The sequence below is a fragment of the Anastrepha obliqua genome, chromosome 5 (assembly GCF_027943255.1).
Source record: "Anastrepha obliqua isolate idAnaObli1 chromosome 5, idAnaObli1_1.0, whole genome shotgun sequence".
NCBI lineage: Eukaryota > Metazoa > Arthropoda > Insecta > Diptera > Tephritidae > Anastrepha > Anastrepha obliqua.
Window position 1 is genome coordinate 90,371,886 of NC_072896.1, and position 19,365 is coordinate 90,391,250.

The 19,365-nt window shown below is 35.0% G+C and overlaps 1 protein-coding gene across 1 annotated transcript in view; it reads right to left on the minus strand.

Moving 5' to 3' along the window:
- Window positions 1-17,673, minus strand: part of LOC129249041 (cGMP-dependent protein kinase, isozyme 2 forms cD5/T2) — a 196,944-nt gene extending 179,271 nt beyond the window's left edge. Inside the window, exon 1 of the mRNA XM_054888665.1 lies at window positions 17,003-17,673. The gene's annotated coding sequence lies outside the window, so the exon portion shown is untranslated. The remainder of the gene's footprint in view (window positions 1-17,002) is intronic.
- Window positions 17,674-19,365: the final 1,692 nt, after the last annotated feature.

Genomic DNA, 19,365 nt, shown 5'->3' on the forward strand with positions numbered 1-19,365 from the left:
GTTTTTGTGTTGCAAGTTCGTAACATTATTCTGGGTATCCTGTGGGAGGTCAAGGTTTCCCATATTCTGTGCTTCCAGAGTTAGTTCCTCGTCTAGTTCCATCTTAAAAACTGAGAGTGAGGGATATATGGTCGACATACTCATTCTAGGCAAGCGGGTACCTGCCTTAGTAAGCTCGTCAACTTTCTCATTTCGCGCTATTCCTTTGTCCCTGGTAGCCAGCAAATAGTGACCCGTCTATTCTCTCACAGCTCGTCCATTGTTCACGCGCTCCGAACTAATCATTGCAGTCATTATTGCTTCAATAGCAGTTTGACTATCGTTGAAGACGTTTGTGCGATTGTCGAGGGGTATAAATTGCAACGATAATTCAGCCGTTTTGGGTAAAGCATAGATCTCAGCTTGAAATATGCTACAGTGATCAGGAAGCATTAAATACTTTCGGGGATCAAACTGTGGGCAGAGACAGCCGTTCTTACTCCTTCCGTCATTCTGGATCCATCTGTAAAGAAATTGTATGCGTGGTAATCGGATTCTAAACCCTTCTACCAGCCATTCTGTTCTGTTACAAAACCAAGACTCTCGCGAAAGTGTACTTGGGGAATATGCGTAACGAAAATGGGCAAAAACGCCTTAACTGGCCAACAAAGACAAAAATGGGCTACAATTGGCCGGAGAAGCGAAATGTAAGCCTTTTGGTTTTGACGGAACGTCGTAGGTAAAGATCAGAACCAGTGAACGCTAGAGCAACGAGTATGTGCGCGCCGAACCGTTAGGCAGTGTTGGTAACATTAAGTAGGTGTTCCCGAATGCTTTCGGATTGCCTTTGCTAGATTTCTGTTTTCTACAATAGACTGATCTGAAAAGGCTGCCAACGAAGAGTCACCTGAAATGGCACGAATTCTTGAAGAGGTTCGGTATACTTGCCCTAACCCCTTTTAATTCCTACCACTACGATTTCTTCACATATACACTGCGTTACAAAATTATAGACACGCCACTATTTTTTTTTAGAAAAATAGAGTTCATATGAAAACAACAACAACAACAAAAATTAAGTGCAAAATTTCAAAATTTGTACAAAAATTTAGACTTTTTTAACAAAGAACACAAAATTTTCTTTAGAAAAATAAAGTTCACACAACAAAAAATTAATAACGCAAAATTTCAAACTTTGAACAAAAATTTTTAATTTTTTAACCAAACACACCACAATTTATTTTATAAAAATATGGTTCACACTGCAACAAAAAAAAATATTACCCAAAATTTCAAACTTTGTACAAAATTTTTTCAACATTTTCAAAATTTTTTTCAAAAATTTTCAACTTTTTAACCAAGAACACCACAATTCTTTTTATAAAAATATAGTTCCCACAACAACAAAAAAATAACGCAAAATCTCAAGCTTTGAAAAAAAATTTTAAACTTCTTAACCAAACACACCACAATTTATTTTATGAAAATATGGATCACACTGCAACAAAAAAAAAATAAAATATTTTTTAAAATTTTCAAAATTTAAAAAAAAAATTTCAACTTTTTAACCAAACACACCACTATTTTTTTATAAAAATATGGTTCAACAACTACACACAACAAAAAAAATATTATCCAAAATTTCAAACTTTGTACAAAAATTTTCAACATTTTCTAAAAATTTTCAACTTTTTAACCAAACACACCACAATTTTTTTTGTAATATGGTTCACACTGCAGAAAGAAAAATATATTACCCAAAAATTTAAAACTTTGTAAAAAATTTACAAAATTTTCAAAAAAATTTCAATTTTTTAAGCAAAAATTTTTTCTGAATATGCAGATTTATAGCCCATTTAATTTTAGGCGTAAAATAATCATCAAATTTTATTTGTATATAAAAAATTAATTAATTAATTATTATTTTTAATTATTAATTATTATTATTTTTTTAAATAAATTTTTTATATACAAAAAAATTGTTAATGACGGAAATCTGTACTCTGATCTTTACGCGTCTGTTTGTCTACTGCAGCTGTCTAATTTACAAGTGTGAAATATGATTTAAAAATTAAAATTTTTTCGATAGGTTGATTAATTTTGTGCCACCTCGGCTGCTTTTTTCAGTGCATGAAAAATATCGATGTCGATAAATATGGCTTGATAGCAGAGAAAGGCAAACTACGTTGACATTTCTGTTCAGTAAACTTTGGCAAGTCATCATGAAAAGGCCACAAAAAAGGCTTCGTAATTTTGGAAATTTACTTTGAAAAAAAAAAATTAATTTGTTCACGAAGTTCATAGAGCAAAGTGTTTAAGAAGACACCGAAAAGTCGATTCGTCGATATTCTGAACTTGTTTGCCTCTGTGCTTCGACTACGTGGAAAACTTTATGTAAGGATTTTGGCTTCGCCCCTATAAAACTCAGCTCGAGCAAGAATTGAAGCAAATGATCATTGTTGCCTCTGATTTTTGCTGATTATGATGATATTAGATTTATTTTACAGATTTATTGGAAAAAGTAGTCAAAAATTGCACTGATCAAATAGACCCATGCAGGATGTCATATTCAAAATATAAATGCCACGGAAATATCTACCAGATTATAACAAAAAAAAAATTCATTCCAACAATTTTCTGTTTTGAATTATGGTTTTAAGTTTCCAAGCCCTTTAAAAACACCCTTTATATCAAATAGGCTTTTTCTTCCATATATAAAAATTGGCGCATTTACTTTGTATGAAAGTAAAACAGTGACACCTCAGCAAAAAAAATTGTCAAAAATCACTTGTGTTTGGTGTCACTTGAAATTTGCACTTTGTTGTACTAAAATTTGATGACCTATAAAACTGCATACTCAGCATTTTTCTAAGTGAAGAGAAAGTTTAAAAATTCTTAGCAGCTAATTACTAATTAAAAAAGGAAAAAAACGAAATAATCACATGCAACATTATTTTTGTGTACATATTTTTATGCCCGCTACTGTACATATTTTCACGTATTTCATATCTAAGCCCGAAATTTCTGTTAGTTATTGTGCACAATATTTTCTTTCACTACTTACAATAAATTCCCTCGCTTATTCACACAAATTTCCTTTACATAAACTTTTTCACTCCTTTGTTTACATGCACCCACTTTTAATGCGATTTATCGATGTCTGTATGTATGTAAAACGCAATGAATGTAAATTTATTGAATGAGCTGCAACTAATCACCACTCACACAAGTGCGAGAATAAAAGTTCAGACCGCACGCTCGAATTAATTTCAAATAAATTTCAGTTAATTCCCCAGTTTGGTTAATTTCACTTTGAATAAAAAATTTATTAAAATTTGTTTTTGTTATATTTAATTTAAAGCGAATAATTTTGTGTCTGCTCTGTTTGCGAGCGTCTTCGCAACGAATGAACAACTAAAGGGTTTTATGATGGCACCGAAAAATTGAAAAAATGTGCAACAATAACGGAATTGCAAAACAAACTGAAAACTGACAGCGAATTTTCAGCTTACAGAATTCGTAAACAATAATGCATTGACCTTGGAAAGGCTGCAGCCATTAAAATAAACAATTTGTTGAGCTGAAATTAAACAAATTTATTAAGCACCTATTGGATTGCAAATTCACATATACACACACACACGTTTTCACACATTTACATATACATCTGTATCTGTTGTCATATGCAAGAATAGCTTAAGTGCAAAATAACTTTGTTTCAATACCATGAGTTTTCAATAATTTTAAATAAAAACTGTTATAAGAAAAAACTTTCTGGCTGAAAGTATTACTAAAAATGTTACTGAAATGACAAATAGAAAATAAAAATTATGAAATCTGCAAGTTTTTTCATTGCTACTAAAATCACTTCTCCCTTAACTTGACTTGAGCTTCTCTCTATTTGTGCGAAAATTCATTTGGGCTAAAGTGATGTTTATGCACCGTTTATGAATGCTTCAATTTCGATTAATTTAATCCAAATTAATGAGGAAGAAATAAAAAGAAATTAATATAAAAAAAAAATTAAATAATCCATAAAGACAAGAGATGCACAGTACTAGGCGTAATGAGAAGTTGTCTACATTTTTAGCCTTGTTTAAACGATAAAATTAACATTTACAGTAAAATAAAGTGGCGAGTTTTTTGGTGGATGAGGTATGGTTCGCACTTACAGCGACCGTCGTCTACTACGTCGAGTGGTGTGACCACTAAAACAATCCCTCTTTCCTTCTCGGGAGACACCCATCCTGGGACTACTTTCTTCATTAATTCGGGAGGCCTCAGAATGGCATCCAGTTCTAATCACCCACGTCTGGGTCCACCGCATTTGTAGTCAGCTTTCATGCGTTATGCTCGTCTTCTTGTGTTTCCATCTGCGCGGCTTCGCTTTGTTGCACTGTGTCGAGGTCAATCTTTTCTTTCCGTAGCACGTTCTGGATGTATCTCTTTACCGCGTTCCAGCTGTCCAGCATTTTTCTGATTATGTTGCTCGGCGAGATGTCGTCAATCTGCTCGCTCAATGCATTTCTTTCCGTGAGCCATCTGTCACAACTAAAAAATGTGTGTCGCAGTATTTACACTTGGAATCATGGTTACCTTGCCCGTGCGGTATAGTAATATCCTTAAGTATCCGTGGCCCGAGAGGAACTGAGTTAAGAAATAATTCACTTCCTCGAAGTTTCTTTGTACCCATTTGTCAATTCATGGAATAAGTTTCGCCGTCCATCTACCACTCGGTTCAGTGTTCCATCGGTTTGCCACCGCAGCATGGTTTGGCATCTCCGTTCTGAGAAGCTATTGATGACGTGTTTCTTCTTGGCGTCCCACGCATCTATTCGTTCTCGGACCATGAGGTCTCCCCGATCACAAAAATTGCAGCGCCTGAGACAGAGCGGTAGGCTGAGGCAACTCTGAGTCCCGCTGATCGTTGCACAGCCTCCAGTGCTTTGCGCTTCGCTTTGCAGTTTAGCGATCTCTATATACTTCGCTGCCGTACAGGGGAATTGAGTTTGTGACCGCCATGTTAGCCTTCTTTTCCTCTGTGTTGGCCCACCGATATGTGCCATTTCTTAGCATTCCCCTGGCGTTTGCTGCTTTGGTAGCCGCATGCCGTATCTGGGCCCAGAAAGTAAGCCAGCAGTTAAGTTGAATATCTAAGTATTTCAACACTTTTTGGGTCACTAGAGACGTGTCGCCTTGTGACCTCGTGTAATAAGGATGACTTCGGTCTTATGTTTGACGAGTTCCAGCCCACCCAACGGCTGGGTTTACAGTGCCGAGAATAACTGGTGCCCAAGTATAATTAAAGCGCCGTTTCGATTTCTTTATGAGACCCGCAACAGGCAGATATCTACAGCCAGCCAAAGCTGTTGATGTAATGAAGAAGGTTGATGGGATTTAGGTTGAAATGGTGGAAGCTCTGGCTCTGCCCAAGTATAACTAAAGCGCCGTTTTGATTTCTTTATGAGACCTGCAACAGGCAGATATCTACAGCCAACCAGAGCTGTTGATGTAATGAGGAAGGTTGATGGGATTTAGGTTGGCGCACTAGGCCTAGGCTGTCGAAGAAAAGATCACCCAGTGAACTTAATCGTCTAACTGCCAGAAACGGGCATTTCCAGAGAGGGTTCGCAACAGTCTTCTTCTCTGAAAGGTCACCACAGCACAGAAATAGAGCTCCATCTTTTCCACGCTTTCCTGAGAAATATGTTGTTTAATTCTCCTTTAACAACAGCCAGGGGGATACCAAGGACCGAGTAGAAGGACTCTAAGACCATTTCAGTCCTATTTCTGGCAAGCTCATCAGTAATTTCATTTCTCTCTAAGTTCCTATGTTATAAAAGCCCAGATCAGAGAAATGTGAACTGCATACCCAAGAGGTTTGACTAGTTTAGATCTGCACCATGGAATCGTCAGAGCCTTGAATTTGCAGATAGAGAGATCTATACGAACTTCAGAGAAATGTGGTGTTAATTGCCTCAGAATGCTTCCATATCACTTGAGAGAGCGTCCCACCAAACCAGGCATCCATGCGTTGAAATTAGCAGAACCATTTTTTTCCGAACATAGTTTTGCAAGAGTAGGGCCATGCTAGCCTTCTTTACCCGATTTTCATTGTGTGACTTCCAATGGAGCTTGGAGTAGAGTATGAATGATAGCACTGTAGTAACAAATACTTAAATAAATATCCAAAAGTAAAAAAAAATATATTCTGTTAAAAAATTTTAGAAATAAAAAAAATTATAAGAAATGAATGAACAAAATGCATAAAAAAGTGGATCAAATTATATTCAAACAAAAGTAAGTGCCAATTTTAAAAGTATTTCCTATGTATGAGCGTACAAGTGCATAAAATAGTTGAACGTGTTAATTGGCAACAATCCAAATCGGGAACGAAGAAAAAACGCCGCAAATAAAATGGCAGTAAATCAAGAAATTAGCGGGCGATATGCGCCGCACCGAGCGAACGATCGATAATCATAAATCACCGTCGTCAAAAGAGAGTCACCGTCGTTGGTTAGGCAAAAGCATTGGCAGGTACAAAATGCTCGTTAAATGGAAAGCGCACTTGTCGGGTAGCAAATATCTGGAGGCCTAGTCCAGTCAGCGTGCCAGTCACCACAGAGTCCGCGCAGTAATCCGACAGTGGCATGCGGCTCTCAGCAAGGGATTAAAACATATTAAAAGGTTTTTATTGACCACTTTTAGAGGCTACCTAGTAACCAAAGTATTTTCGTGTGATCGATGGCAGTGCAAGGCAACTCCCAAGATATCAAACATACACACATACATGCTCGTATTCCTTCCTTGCGAAATTTTTACTTTATTTGGCATTTTTTTGTGCTTACAATTATTTTCGCTTTATTTATGCTGACCATTATTCGTGCTACACTCTTAGTTCATTTAAAAATAGTTAAAAAATAGTACTTATTTAGTCGGTAACTGTGTTGACAGGGCGACACGTTCGATCAGTTAAGCCGCTAAGGCGCGATAGCGTCAAAATGAAATGAGTATTAGAGTGTTGGAGTGCTGGAGCGCTGGAGTTGTGTGGCAGTGGTGCAGTGGTGAGGTGTGAAGCGCGCAGTTGGGTGGGCAAAGGGGCGACGACGACTCAGACTTCGTTGCGGTTGTCATGTTTGTTAGGCATTTGTGGCATGCGGTCACATGATTGCACAGCAGTGACAATGGGGAAAAACAAATGCAAAACAAATAAACAAAAAATGCTTGAACAAAAGGTGCCAACAGCAATTAAAGACAGAGAGAAAAAAAATTAATAGCAGAAATAAGCGCAAATATAAAAAAAAAATGCCTAAAAATAATAATAATAATAATGAATAAAAAAAATAATAAAAAAGCACTCCAATTGCATTATCTCAACTGAAAAAAATACAATTATTTTATTACAGGGTCTTTCAAGTTCAGGATTATTTTTAGGAGCATTTTTTGGGTTAGGTTAGGTTAGATTGAGTGACTGCTATCCCACACGCTTAGGGCTGCATAGTCCTATTGTGATACCACTGGAGCTTATCCTTTACACTTCTTAGTCTTCTCTGAACCAACCTGTGGATTTGATAAATTTTGTTTTTTTAGGTTAGGTGAGGTGAGGTTGAGTGGCTTTCATCCGATACCCTTAGGTGATCCCACTGTGATATCACTGGAGCTCATCCTTTACACTCCTCAGACTTTTCTGAACCAATCTGGGTATTTAATAAATATGGTTTTTTAGGTTATGTTGAGTGCCTGCCATCCGGTACACTTAGGCCTAAATAGTTCCATTGCGATACCCGTGGAGCTCATCATTTACACTTCTGAGTCTTCTCGGAACCAAGCTGTGAATTTAATGAATTTTGTTAATTTAGGCAATCCTATTTGTGAGACCTCTTCAATGTTGTCAAGAAAGGAGAATTCGAGCGTGGAAAGCCTTTTTTTTTTGTAGAGAGCAATGCCTGTACACAGAAGGTGTTCTACGGTCTCCTCTTTTTCAATATCTTAAGAACTTCGACAAAAGTCACTATGTGGTACCCCCAGTCTATTTGGAAGCCTTCCAATGAGGCAATGCGTTGTTAGTACCCCAATCGGGTTTCTCATATCCTGTCTCCTTAGATTCAGTAGTGATTTTGTGCGGGCGTGGCAAAAGATGATTGCGCTCGCAACATATATCTAGAAATACCAAACTATAGATATTTGAGTCTAACGTCGAAAGTCGATTCTCTTTACGCCCGTGACACATGGAATCAGACTCAAAAAGATGCGCAGGCACTTCAAACTTTTGTTAACCGCTAGCCGCTCTGAGCGAATGAATACCATTCAAAACACTTTGCTTTGATAAACCACAAAGGTGTAAAGCAAATTATCAAACGGAAATGGAACTAACTTCCCCTTCACTAAGCCGACCAAACAACGACGTCACAAGAACTGCAGTTGAATGGCAGCCGCAGGGCAAACGCCGGCCGACCTAACAACGGCGTCACCAGAACTGCAGTTGAATGGTATCCGCAGGGCAGACGCCGCAGAAGAAGACTGTGCAGCTCTTGGAGAAGGATTATTGAGGTGGAGCTGGAAAAGACGAAGAAAACATGGAGTGAAGTTAAAATACTAGCATTAAACTCGGAACCAGTGGAAGCAATTTGTTGCGGTCCTATGCTCTTATATTCTGCTCCTATAGCCACTTGTAAACTACTTATAGATAGCGAAACCATCAACAAGGCAAAACCTCACAACATGCGAACTAAGCAGACAGACATGGCCGAAATGGAACAGCGGTCGATCATAAAGCTAATTACGATTTAACAGAGAAGCTATAAGAAAAATTATAGGGGATTTAACTGGTCATTGTTTAATAGGCAGCCACGCTAGAAGGTTAAGTACAGGAACTTCGATTTCTGTAGAAGCTATCTTAATACAGAAGAAGAGGAAACAGTTAGAAACCTTTTATGTGAGTGTGAAAGCTTAACTATAAGGAGGATCCGCACTATTGATACGACATTTTTAACTGATGTAGCGGACATAGCGCATCTAAAACTAACGTAGCTTTGCTCTTTTATTAAAGCTACCGGATGGTTTGAAAAGGAGTCCTTAGGGTAAGAATAAGCTCCAGTAGTATCACAATGGATCTACGAAAGGTGTCGTTTCGACAGCCACCTTACCTACCTACCTATGCTCCAAACGGGAATAAAAGCTCGAACTTGAAACACCCTGTATGGGTATATAAAATGTGGTATACATTTCGTTTTTATATCTGTTTTTATCATTCATAATTATCCACTAAATTGTTTGCTATAATTAAAGCACAAAGTTAAGACTAAAAACCTATAATAAGCACTTTTATTTGTAAATGACAGCATTCGATTTTCCATGCAAGCTGGAAAATAATTTTATTCTATTTTTATTACCTATACAGTTTGGTAAATTAACATAAGTTAAGTAAGCTAAGTTAGCATAAAAGCGGTTTTTCTAAAAAAGTAAAAACGAAATGCGATTGGTGATAATAATTTTTGGGCTTAGTGTTTGGGCTTCAAATTACTAAACCACTTTTTTCCGAGGTTTTAATAACACGCCAAATTAGAATAAAAAATGTATAAAAATAAAGTTTATCGTTATTGTTTATGTGCGCCACTTCGTTCGGGTAGAGAAATTCTTTGAGACAACAAATGAACAGATCGTATGTAGAGTTGATTATTTTCAATTTAATTGGGTAGAAAATGCCTAGATCGCACAAAGAGTTGATTATACACAGAAAATTTTAAAAAGAAAGTGCATAATTTTATTAAAAATAATAAATAATCGTATTTGAAAATCATTTCAATAGAATTGAGTACTGCTCAGGCAACTGTGACTAGCATTTGGAACTAATCTTAGGTCTTTAGAAGCTTTTTTTAAGATTTGGGATAGCTCATCACTTTTGCAAGTTAATGCACCATTTCAGTGGGCAAGAGTTTTGAATTGAGTGAATTTATGCTCGGTGGTTCAACTGAACTGGCGCCTTGCGAGTATTGTCTGTTCTTGAAATTAATCGCTTGAAGCTATTCAAACCGCTGTCACCACCATTCTAACCAAAGCAGATACAAAGATTTGATTTTTTTTACTTTTGTATTTTTGTTTCTCTGCCGCATTTGTTCCTGCCAAAAAAGGGAGTTGTCTGTGTCTCTGCGGTTTTTCTATGCTGATTTTTCCTTTGCCTAACAATAACTTAAGAAGACAGAAATGTCCAAACGAATCTGTCTCCTCTGTTTAATCTTTAAAATCACTCTTTGGCAGATTTTAGAATATTAGTACAGCTTTGCTTGGAAATTTCTACAGATTTAAACGAGCTTGACTAACTTTAAAAATTTTGCTGTTGTGACGTTCAATTTATATTTTTATTTAATGTTTTTCAGATTAAATTTAAGTGAATTGTAATTTGATTAAAATTTCACATTCTAAACTCAGCACTAAGCAACTGTTTTGTTTACGCTGAGATAGAACTCATTTAAAAAATTCTTTAAAATCGCGATGTTTCTGGAAGCGCATATGAAATTTGAAATAAATGTCTTCATAAATTTCTAGAAGGAAATTAACGAACGGGGAACCCATCAAACGCAGAAAGTGGCGATGGATAGGACACACATTGAGAAAACCACCAGATAGCATCACGAGAATGGCACTGGACTGGAACCCGCACGGAGCAGAGGTCGCGGTCGACCAAACAACACTTTGAGAAGGTCGATGCTTCGCGAACTAGCAGAAAACAAACTTGCAAAAACAACAGCTGTACGATGGAAGAGTCTTGTCGAGGCCCTATGCTCCCGAGAGGAGTGAATAAGGAGTGAATAAGGAAAAAAAATTAAATGTTCATTTAGGCTAGTGTTCATATAAAAGAGTGACGACTGTGCATATCCATAAAATATTATTGCTCTGTTTTAACAATCAATATTGTAAAATAGAAAAAGGCCTATAGCTTTTCAACAAAAAGTAGTAATTTGAAAAAAAAAACTATAAAAAAAATTAAATACAAATAGAATAAAAATATTAATTAAAAAATTTTTAAAATAAAAATTAAAAGAAGATAAATAAAAGATAATTTAAAATTTTAAAAAGCTTAAATAAAAAAAAAAAAATAGTTTTTCAACAAAAAAAAAAAACAAAATTTGAAAATAAAATAAACTATAAAGTTATAATTACAAAAGAAATTATAAAAAAAGTTTTAATAAAAATACAGAAAAAAATGGTAAAAAAGTAAGCAAAAAATAAAAAACTTAATAAAAAAAATTTAAATCAAAATAAAAAAACTACAAAAAAGAATTAAATTAAATCAAATAAAAATATTATTTTAAAACAAATTATAAAAAATTTTTAAATGAAAATAAAATAAAAAAAAAATAATAAAAAAGTGAACAAAAAAAAAAAAATTTAATAAAAATTATAAAAAAATAAGAATTTATATCAAAATAAAAATAATATTTATTTTGCTTTTTAACTATTATTTTATTATTTTTGACTTATTTTAAACTTATTTTTAATATTAATTAAAAAAAAATTATAAAAAAAATTTAAAATAAAAATTAAAAAAAAGTTAAATAAAACTAAATAAAAAACTTAAAAAAAGTTATAAAAAAAATAAATAAAAAAAATTTAAATCAAAATACAGAACAGATTTTTTTTAACCCAAACCCAATCAAATAGAAAAAGGGCATATAGTTTTTCAAAAAAAAAAAACAATATAATTTGAAAATAAGAAAACTATAAAAAAATAAATAAAAATATTATAAAAAAAAATTCTAATAAGAACTAAACAAAATTATAAAAACGTAAACAAAAAATAAGAAAAAACTTAATCAAAATTATAAAAAAACATTAAATAAAAATATTTAAAAAAATGTAAATCAAAATATAAAAAAATTTAAATCAAAATAAAAAAAAACTACAAACACCAAAATAAAATAAAAATCAAATAAAAATAGGTTTTTTAAAAATATTATACAAAATAATTTTAAAATAAAAACACTATAAAAAAAAGTAAAAAAAACAAATCAAAATATTAATTACAAAAAATTAAAATAAAAAATAAAAAAATAATAAAAAGGTAAACAAAACATAAAAAGACTTAATTAAAATTATAAAAAAAAATTTAATAAAAAAATAAAATTAAAATTTTAATCAAAATAAAAACAAAACACAAAAAAAAGTTAAATAAAAATCAAATAAAAATATTATTTACAAAAAAATTATTTAAAAGAATTTGAAAATAAAAAAAATAAAAATATTAATTAAAAAAAAATTATAAAAAAAGTTTAAAATAAGAATTAAAAAAAAATGAAAAAAAATAAACAAAAAATTTAATAAAAATTATAAAAAACAAAATAAAATAAAAAAACCTGAAAATAAAAAAAAATTATTTTGTTTTTTATATATTATTTTATTATTTTTAACTTTTTATTTATTTTTAATGTTTTTTTTTAATCCAAACAAAATTCCAAACAATTCTAGAAATTCTTAACATCTAAATCAATTATGTACAACTCCGTAATTTTTAAAGCCAAAAGCATAAACAAAGAAATAATTAGTTGTCCGCTTAAGACTACCTAATTTTAACTTAAAGCCATTTGGTGCCTCTTTCACATCTCTTTTGTGTGAATGGTAGTGTATTCGTTAAGGAGAATAGGTACATTGCTGGCACAGCGCATAGAAATTGTAAAAATCCATTACCGAAACGCTGATCTCGCAATGCGGCGGTGTGACCGGACAGTCAGCCGATTTGAAGCCTATAAACCTCTTTCTATGTGGGTTTCGAAAGGCGCAGTTTATGACAATTGTTTAAGAACAATATGCTTATGACGTGAAAGTCAAAATCTTCGGCACCGTTTATGAAATTGAGCCACAACACTATGCCGAGCTGCCAGCGAAAATGTCGTCAAAAAATAATCGTCACGCCTTGAACATTTATCGAATTTTGTGTGTCATGTACGCATGTATTACAATAAAAAAATTAGAACTTTTCAAAAAAACAGTGCGTTTTTCAAAAAAAATTTTAAAACAGCCAGTCTTAATAGTGCGCCGTATGGAAAAGCTGGAAAACTTCGACAAGGGGTTTACTTTAGTGAGATTAATTTTAAAAATTAATGCCTCAAAACGTTTGTGTGCATTATTAAGAAGGTTAAGGGGATAATGGAGTTCCGGTCAAGTAGGAGGACAACTAATGTTCTGGCATCTTTCGACGTCCCTGGGCACCTATAGCGTTCTAAGTAGCTATAATTGGAATTACGAAGTAGAGTCCACACTTTCTTCAAAATTGGATATGCAGTTTTATGGTCCATTAAATTTGAGTGCAAGTGGCTAGATTTTTGATAATTTTTTTCCTGATGGTGCAGCGAATTCGGATATCAGGAAAAAAATATGACAAAAAATCAGTGAGAATTTTAAGTCACTTCAAACTTGGTGTTTATTATTAAATACATACGCGAATAGAATAAAATAAAAAAATCATTAACGAATAATAGAATGAAATCAAAATTCATCAAGTAAAAGAAAAGTACTATAAAAGAGATCGTGCTTATAAGATAAATTCATAAACAAAGCAACTACAGTTTAGTTTGACTCTCACCTATGTCAATATGTATAATGCCACACGATTTTAAAGTAATTATGAATATGGATTTGTCATTAGTCATCTATGAATTCCTCCATTATTCAATAATAAAACGTTGTGTAAAGTTGACAACTGATTTCGGATGCTAATTAAGCCATTGATGGAGTTTGGAAGTAAGGGGAAAAAGGGTATGTTTTTTGAAAAGATAGTAAAAAAGTGAAAAAAGGTCGATGTAAGCCATAAAAAAATTTTACGTTTTCTTTTTTGTGAATAGTACTTAATTATTTATATTTTTAGATTAACCATTCCCTGACTGGATTTGTCGCATATGGACAGTGCGTGTAATCGGCATCTAACATATGGGCTTAAAAGTTCTGGGCCTAACAAAGAAAACACATTTTTTGCCTAATTAGCGAATTCTTTATTTCCCATATTTCCTGGTATTTTTGTTTGTGAAGCTTTAATTTAGTAATGTTTCCCAAATTTGCTATGCTTTTTTCAGGTTTTAGGAAGACGAATATCCTAAATCCAAAAGCGCGTAGTTTGACAAACTCTTGGGACAACCAAAACCATACAGAAACAAAATACAACTTAACGTAGTATTTTCAACTTAATTTTTGGATTTTGACACAATTAAACGAGACTCAGTGAGGCTAGCGTTGAGTAGAAAGGGAGTTCCCCCGAAGATAATCCGCCTCATCAGAACATTTTACGAGAACTCCGAACGGATCAGCGGCCCATTCACCATCACCGCAGGCATAAGGCAAAATTGGCCCCTATCGACCCTTCTCTTCGCCATCGTCCTAGACGACGTTGTGAGCCAATAAGCAGAGTAGTATTGACTTTCGCCAGACATCTTGAAGACCTGCACTTCGACATCCGCCTACTCTCTCACAAAGCCACTGACAAGCAAGCGAAGGCGGACAGTCACACTGGCACGCACCGTCGGACTGGAGGTCAACATCGCTAAGACAAAGTTGATGAGAGTTAACCACAATAAAGCCAGTTGGTTGACGGGTCGCCGGTGGAATTTGTCGAAAGCTTCAGCTACCTTGGTTGCACTATCACGGCAAACGGCGGAGCTGAAGATGAAGATGTCAACTGCAGGCTAAACAAAATAAGTTCGGCATTCGGGCGAAGGCATACAGTAGGCACGAGTTCGCAAATCTCCAGGCGCACTAAACTGCGAATATTCAGCTCAAGTGTGAAGTTAGTGAAGTGTTGTATGGAAGTGAAACATGTCTGGTTCCCAACACCATCACACAGAGACTACAACCGTTCGTCAACAAATGCCTTCGCATCATCTGTAGCTGTATACTGGCCGAAGAACACCATCAGCACGACGCGCTATGGCGAAAGTGGCGATGGATAGGCCACCAGCTTAGAAAACCACCAGATAACATCACGAGAATGACGCTGGACTGGAACCCACGAGGGAGCAGAGAGTTCGCAGTCGGCCAAAGATCACTTGGCGAAGGTCGATGTTGTGCGGGATGGTGCACATGGGATGGCGCAAAAACTACGGCGCAGAACCGTGTACAATGAAAGAATCTTGTTGGGGCCCTATGCTTCCGAGCGGAGTGAATACGGATATAAAAAAAAATTTGGATTTTAACAATTTCTGCAACTTTCGGTACGTTTCACAAAAGCTTGGAAGCCTATGACTTAAAAACTATAAAAAAATATATTTGTCCCATTTTCAAAAGACCTGTGTATGTTAATCCTTCTACGAATTTTCAATATTGCCTGTGCCATATCGCCCCAAACCCCATTGATTTGTTTGGTTCGGCTTTTTTAAACTGCCCCTCAGGAAGTATTTGGCTGACGTTGGATTTGAATTTATCTAGTTTCAGAAGTCATTTATTTAAGATGAGCCACTTCTTTTCTACAGTTGAAATACATGACAATCAGTATGTAATCTGAATTAAAATTCGTTTAAATAAAACTAGATTTTAAAAACAAAAAAAAGCATTTACTCTATTTGCGTAGAAGCGTCAGCCAAAAAAAGAACCGTCTCGGGCGCATTCCAGTCATGCAAAATTTCGATAGGCAACGAAGGCGCATCACTAGACAACTTCGCCTTCTTTCGATCTGGCCCGATCTCGAAATCCCTGGGTAAAAAGTCATGCACGCAAACTTTTTCGCCTTGTTTCAATGAAGTGCCGCATTATTCTACTGAATATTTTCTTTACATTTGTCTTGTGTGACATGAACAAACCTTTTTTGTTTGTTTTTCTTCGCCCCTTGTTCACTCCACTCGACAAGACTCAATCTTGCGTTGGTTTCGTTAATCTATTTTGCTTTGGGGCAGGGTAGGTGATTAGCCTGCCGCTACCAGAACAAACTTAATGCCCTCTTTTCCCCCATGTTTTATGGCAGTATTGCCTGATAATTTTTTTAGCAAAAGTTTTTCTATGCTTTTCAGCACTTTTTCTTTAGAATTTGGTTTGAAGCAAAAATATGTTTTTCCAAGAGGACAATACGGATTTATTAAGCAGCTCAAGATGGCCGACACAGGGTGCAAATTAGACATCTAACATCAGATTTAATTATTACTTCATGGAATTCCTCGAATTTTTTCTTCTAAGGGCTAGCTTTACAATTCAAGTTTAGCTGTGTTTGCCAAGCTAAACTACTTTTAAGGGGTTAGGGATAGTCAATGAATTTTTTTTTGTTTTTGTTTTTTTTTGCATTATTTTAAAAATTGTGTGAAAATTTTAAGTGAATCCGACAAATACTTTTCGTGTTATTCAACAATTAACAAAGGGCGCTCGGGCGCTCCGGAGCATTCCAGAGCAAGTAGCAAAACTTTAAATGCGTTTTTGATAGTGGTGATCACTGTAACTTAAAAACCGCTTGGTAGATTTCAATAAAATTTAGACTGCTTTTGAAAAGCATAAAAAACTCGTGCCTGATCAAAGGATTTTTTTTCATAAATTTCGATTATTTTTAAACAATCGAAAATCTCGAAAAATCTGAAAAATGTTTCTTAGGTCCGGCCGAATCATTGTTATTTCAAAAAAAAAAAACAAAAAAAAAAAAACTTCGATCAGGCACAAGATTATCTATTTATAAAATTAATTTCTCTTGCCCGATTGATTATAGATGAGTCTCCAAGGACTTGTGATGATCAAGGGGCTTCTGGTGAAACGGGCTCCACACAAACAGCGACAATTTTTTTATTTTTTTTTTAAATTTTGCTAAAGTCAACTCGAAACATGATGCATTAATGCTATAGTTTTTTTTTTTGTAAAATAAAAGAACTGAATAGCAAAAAAAAATTATTGAAAATCATAATTTTTTCGAGCCTCTGACCACCGCTAACCCCTTAAACGCTCAATTTTCCAGTGTTAACCTCGCTTTATTCATCACAGCTAAATTTTGCGCTGAAAAATTGAACCTTAGTATATTCCGAATTTAATTTTTTTCGGTAATTCTATAGACTTTTCGTATTTCTACCTTTTGTATGGAGCCCCTTTTGGTCACGCCCGTTGGTTTGTTTACTTTTTTTAGTTTGTTGTTGTTATTGTATTTAACACTCTGCGCCCGCAATTGCGTGTACGCGCCTTGCATGGGCAAACTAGGAAATACGTGAAGTACGTTTGTAAGTATTTTTGTTTTTGTTTATGTTTTATTGCAAGCGGCTCAAAGCAAAGCTTGTATTTCTTATTTGCACTTGTTTTTTCTCTTCACTTTACGGTTTAGGCGTTGAACTACAAATATTACACTTTTCCTTCCGCAACTTGTTTGAGCAAAACTATCAGCACTTCATTTAAATTTAATTAAGTTTAATTGAGTTTTTCTTTAAAATCTAACAACAAAGTTTCTCTTTTTCGTTTTTTCGCTTTTTTGCAAAAACTTGTAAACTTCTTTTTGGTTCCACCAAAAAACGACGAAGATGTCCAAAAACAGTAAATCACTTATAAGCATTTAGATAAAACACCAGCGCACTTGCACCCACACACATGCGTACATACATACGTGCATAGTAAGCAACACAAATATTTCGCTAAGTACACAAGTTGTGGCGTAAGTAAGTAGGTAAGTAAGTAGTTAAGTATTTCAAATTAATTGTTGTTTCTTGAGAATTGTTTGCGCTCGTGGCTGCGTCGCGACGGCGTATTATTAAAAATTGAAATTAAAATTAAGTAAAATATTTTAGAACCGATACGCGCTTGAAGAGTGCTGGAAGCGAACTGTTCGGCCCAACGCTGGAGATGGGGATCGAGAGCCATAGCCAACAAAAACGTTGCCATCGTTAAAACTATCGCTGTCGCCGCGCGTCGCTCTGTGAAAGTTATCGAAAGCAGGGAGTAGCGGCCAACTGGAAATTGCTAACTGCCAACTGCTAACTGCCTGCGCACTCACATAAGCACACACACGCGTTAACGTTAACCGCTCCGCCACATTACTCCACTGATATCGCCATAAAATGCTCAGCTTTGCTCGCTCTCTTCTCTCGCTCTCTCTCTCTATCGCGCAGATGTTTGACTGCTCTCGCGGATATCCCCAAACATCCAGATTCGGCTTAGCAGCTCCAGCTCGGCTGTTGGCAAGCTTTACTTGCAAGTGTGTCCCCGCCAACGCTTTCTCCATCGTTTGGTGTCATGCGCTGCGGTGGCAAACGATTAGCTAATTATTCTTTTTAAATAATGCACTCAGTGTTGCCAACTTTTGAGTTACAAAAAGCACCAACATTTGGGAAAAAGCGTTTGATCGCACTAAAAGTGATGCAACATTTTTCGTTTAATAAAATAATACTTTTAACAGTGAATAGAAATAAAAATTTAATAAAAGTAAAATTTAAGCATATAATGTAGAGGATGTTTTTTGAAGAGCTTAAAAACCTAAAATGATACTATAAAGGAGAAAAATTGTTGGAAATGTTGGAATGAAAAAAAATTTTTTTTTATTATAATCTGGTTTATATAATTTCAGGCAGTTTTTGCATATAATATCCGGCATGTTGTTGTTGTACAATATTTCTAAACTTCGTCAGTGAAATGTAGTTACCGGTCATCTTCGTCTACCTCATCTAATGGTAAGCGCAGGAAATTTGCTGTTTCGACAGATTGTGTTCAAGGGGAAAGGGGTGTTTGGCGAGTAGCTTGGATGGGGCATGTGAAAAGGTGTTTAGTATCGTGCGGGGTGCCTTCACATGCTGGACATATGTACATATGTTTGGTGTTTCGGAGTCAATTCTAGATAGGTAGGAGTTTAGCCTGCTACAGTATACAGAACGTGATTCTGCCAAGGTTACGCGGATCTCTCGGGGTAGCTGGAGCTCTTCATCTGCTATGGGTGTTGGTTGGACTCCGATTACGGCATTCGGGAGTTTAAAAAGGTGGTGAATGTATTCCGATGAATGTCGCTGAGCGTATATCTAAACACTGTCCGGTCCAGTTTGTTGTGCTTCTAGACAGGGAGCATCTGTGTCTCATATCAGACATAAATTCGCCGCGGCTAATAAATCCAAGTTTTAACTACTTTTTCCAATAAATCTGTATGATAAATCTAAATGAACCCAAACAGTAAAAATGCGACCCAAACGATGGTCATTTGGTTTCAATTCTTGCACGGACTTTATTTTATAGGCACGTAAGCCAAGATCCTTAAGTAAAATTTTCCACGTAGTCGAAGGACAGAGGCCAATAAGTTGAGAATAACGATGCATCAGCATTTCGGCGTTTTCTTCAACACTTTGCTCTACGAACTTCGCGTACAGATTTTTTGTTTCAATGAAAATTTCCACAATTTGGAAGCGTTGATCTGGCGTTAAACGATTTACGATAACTTGCCAAACTTTACGGAACAGAAATGTC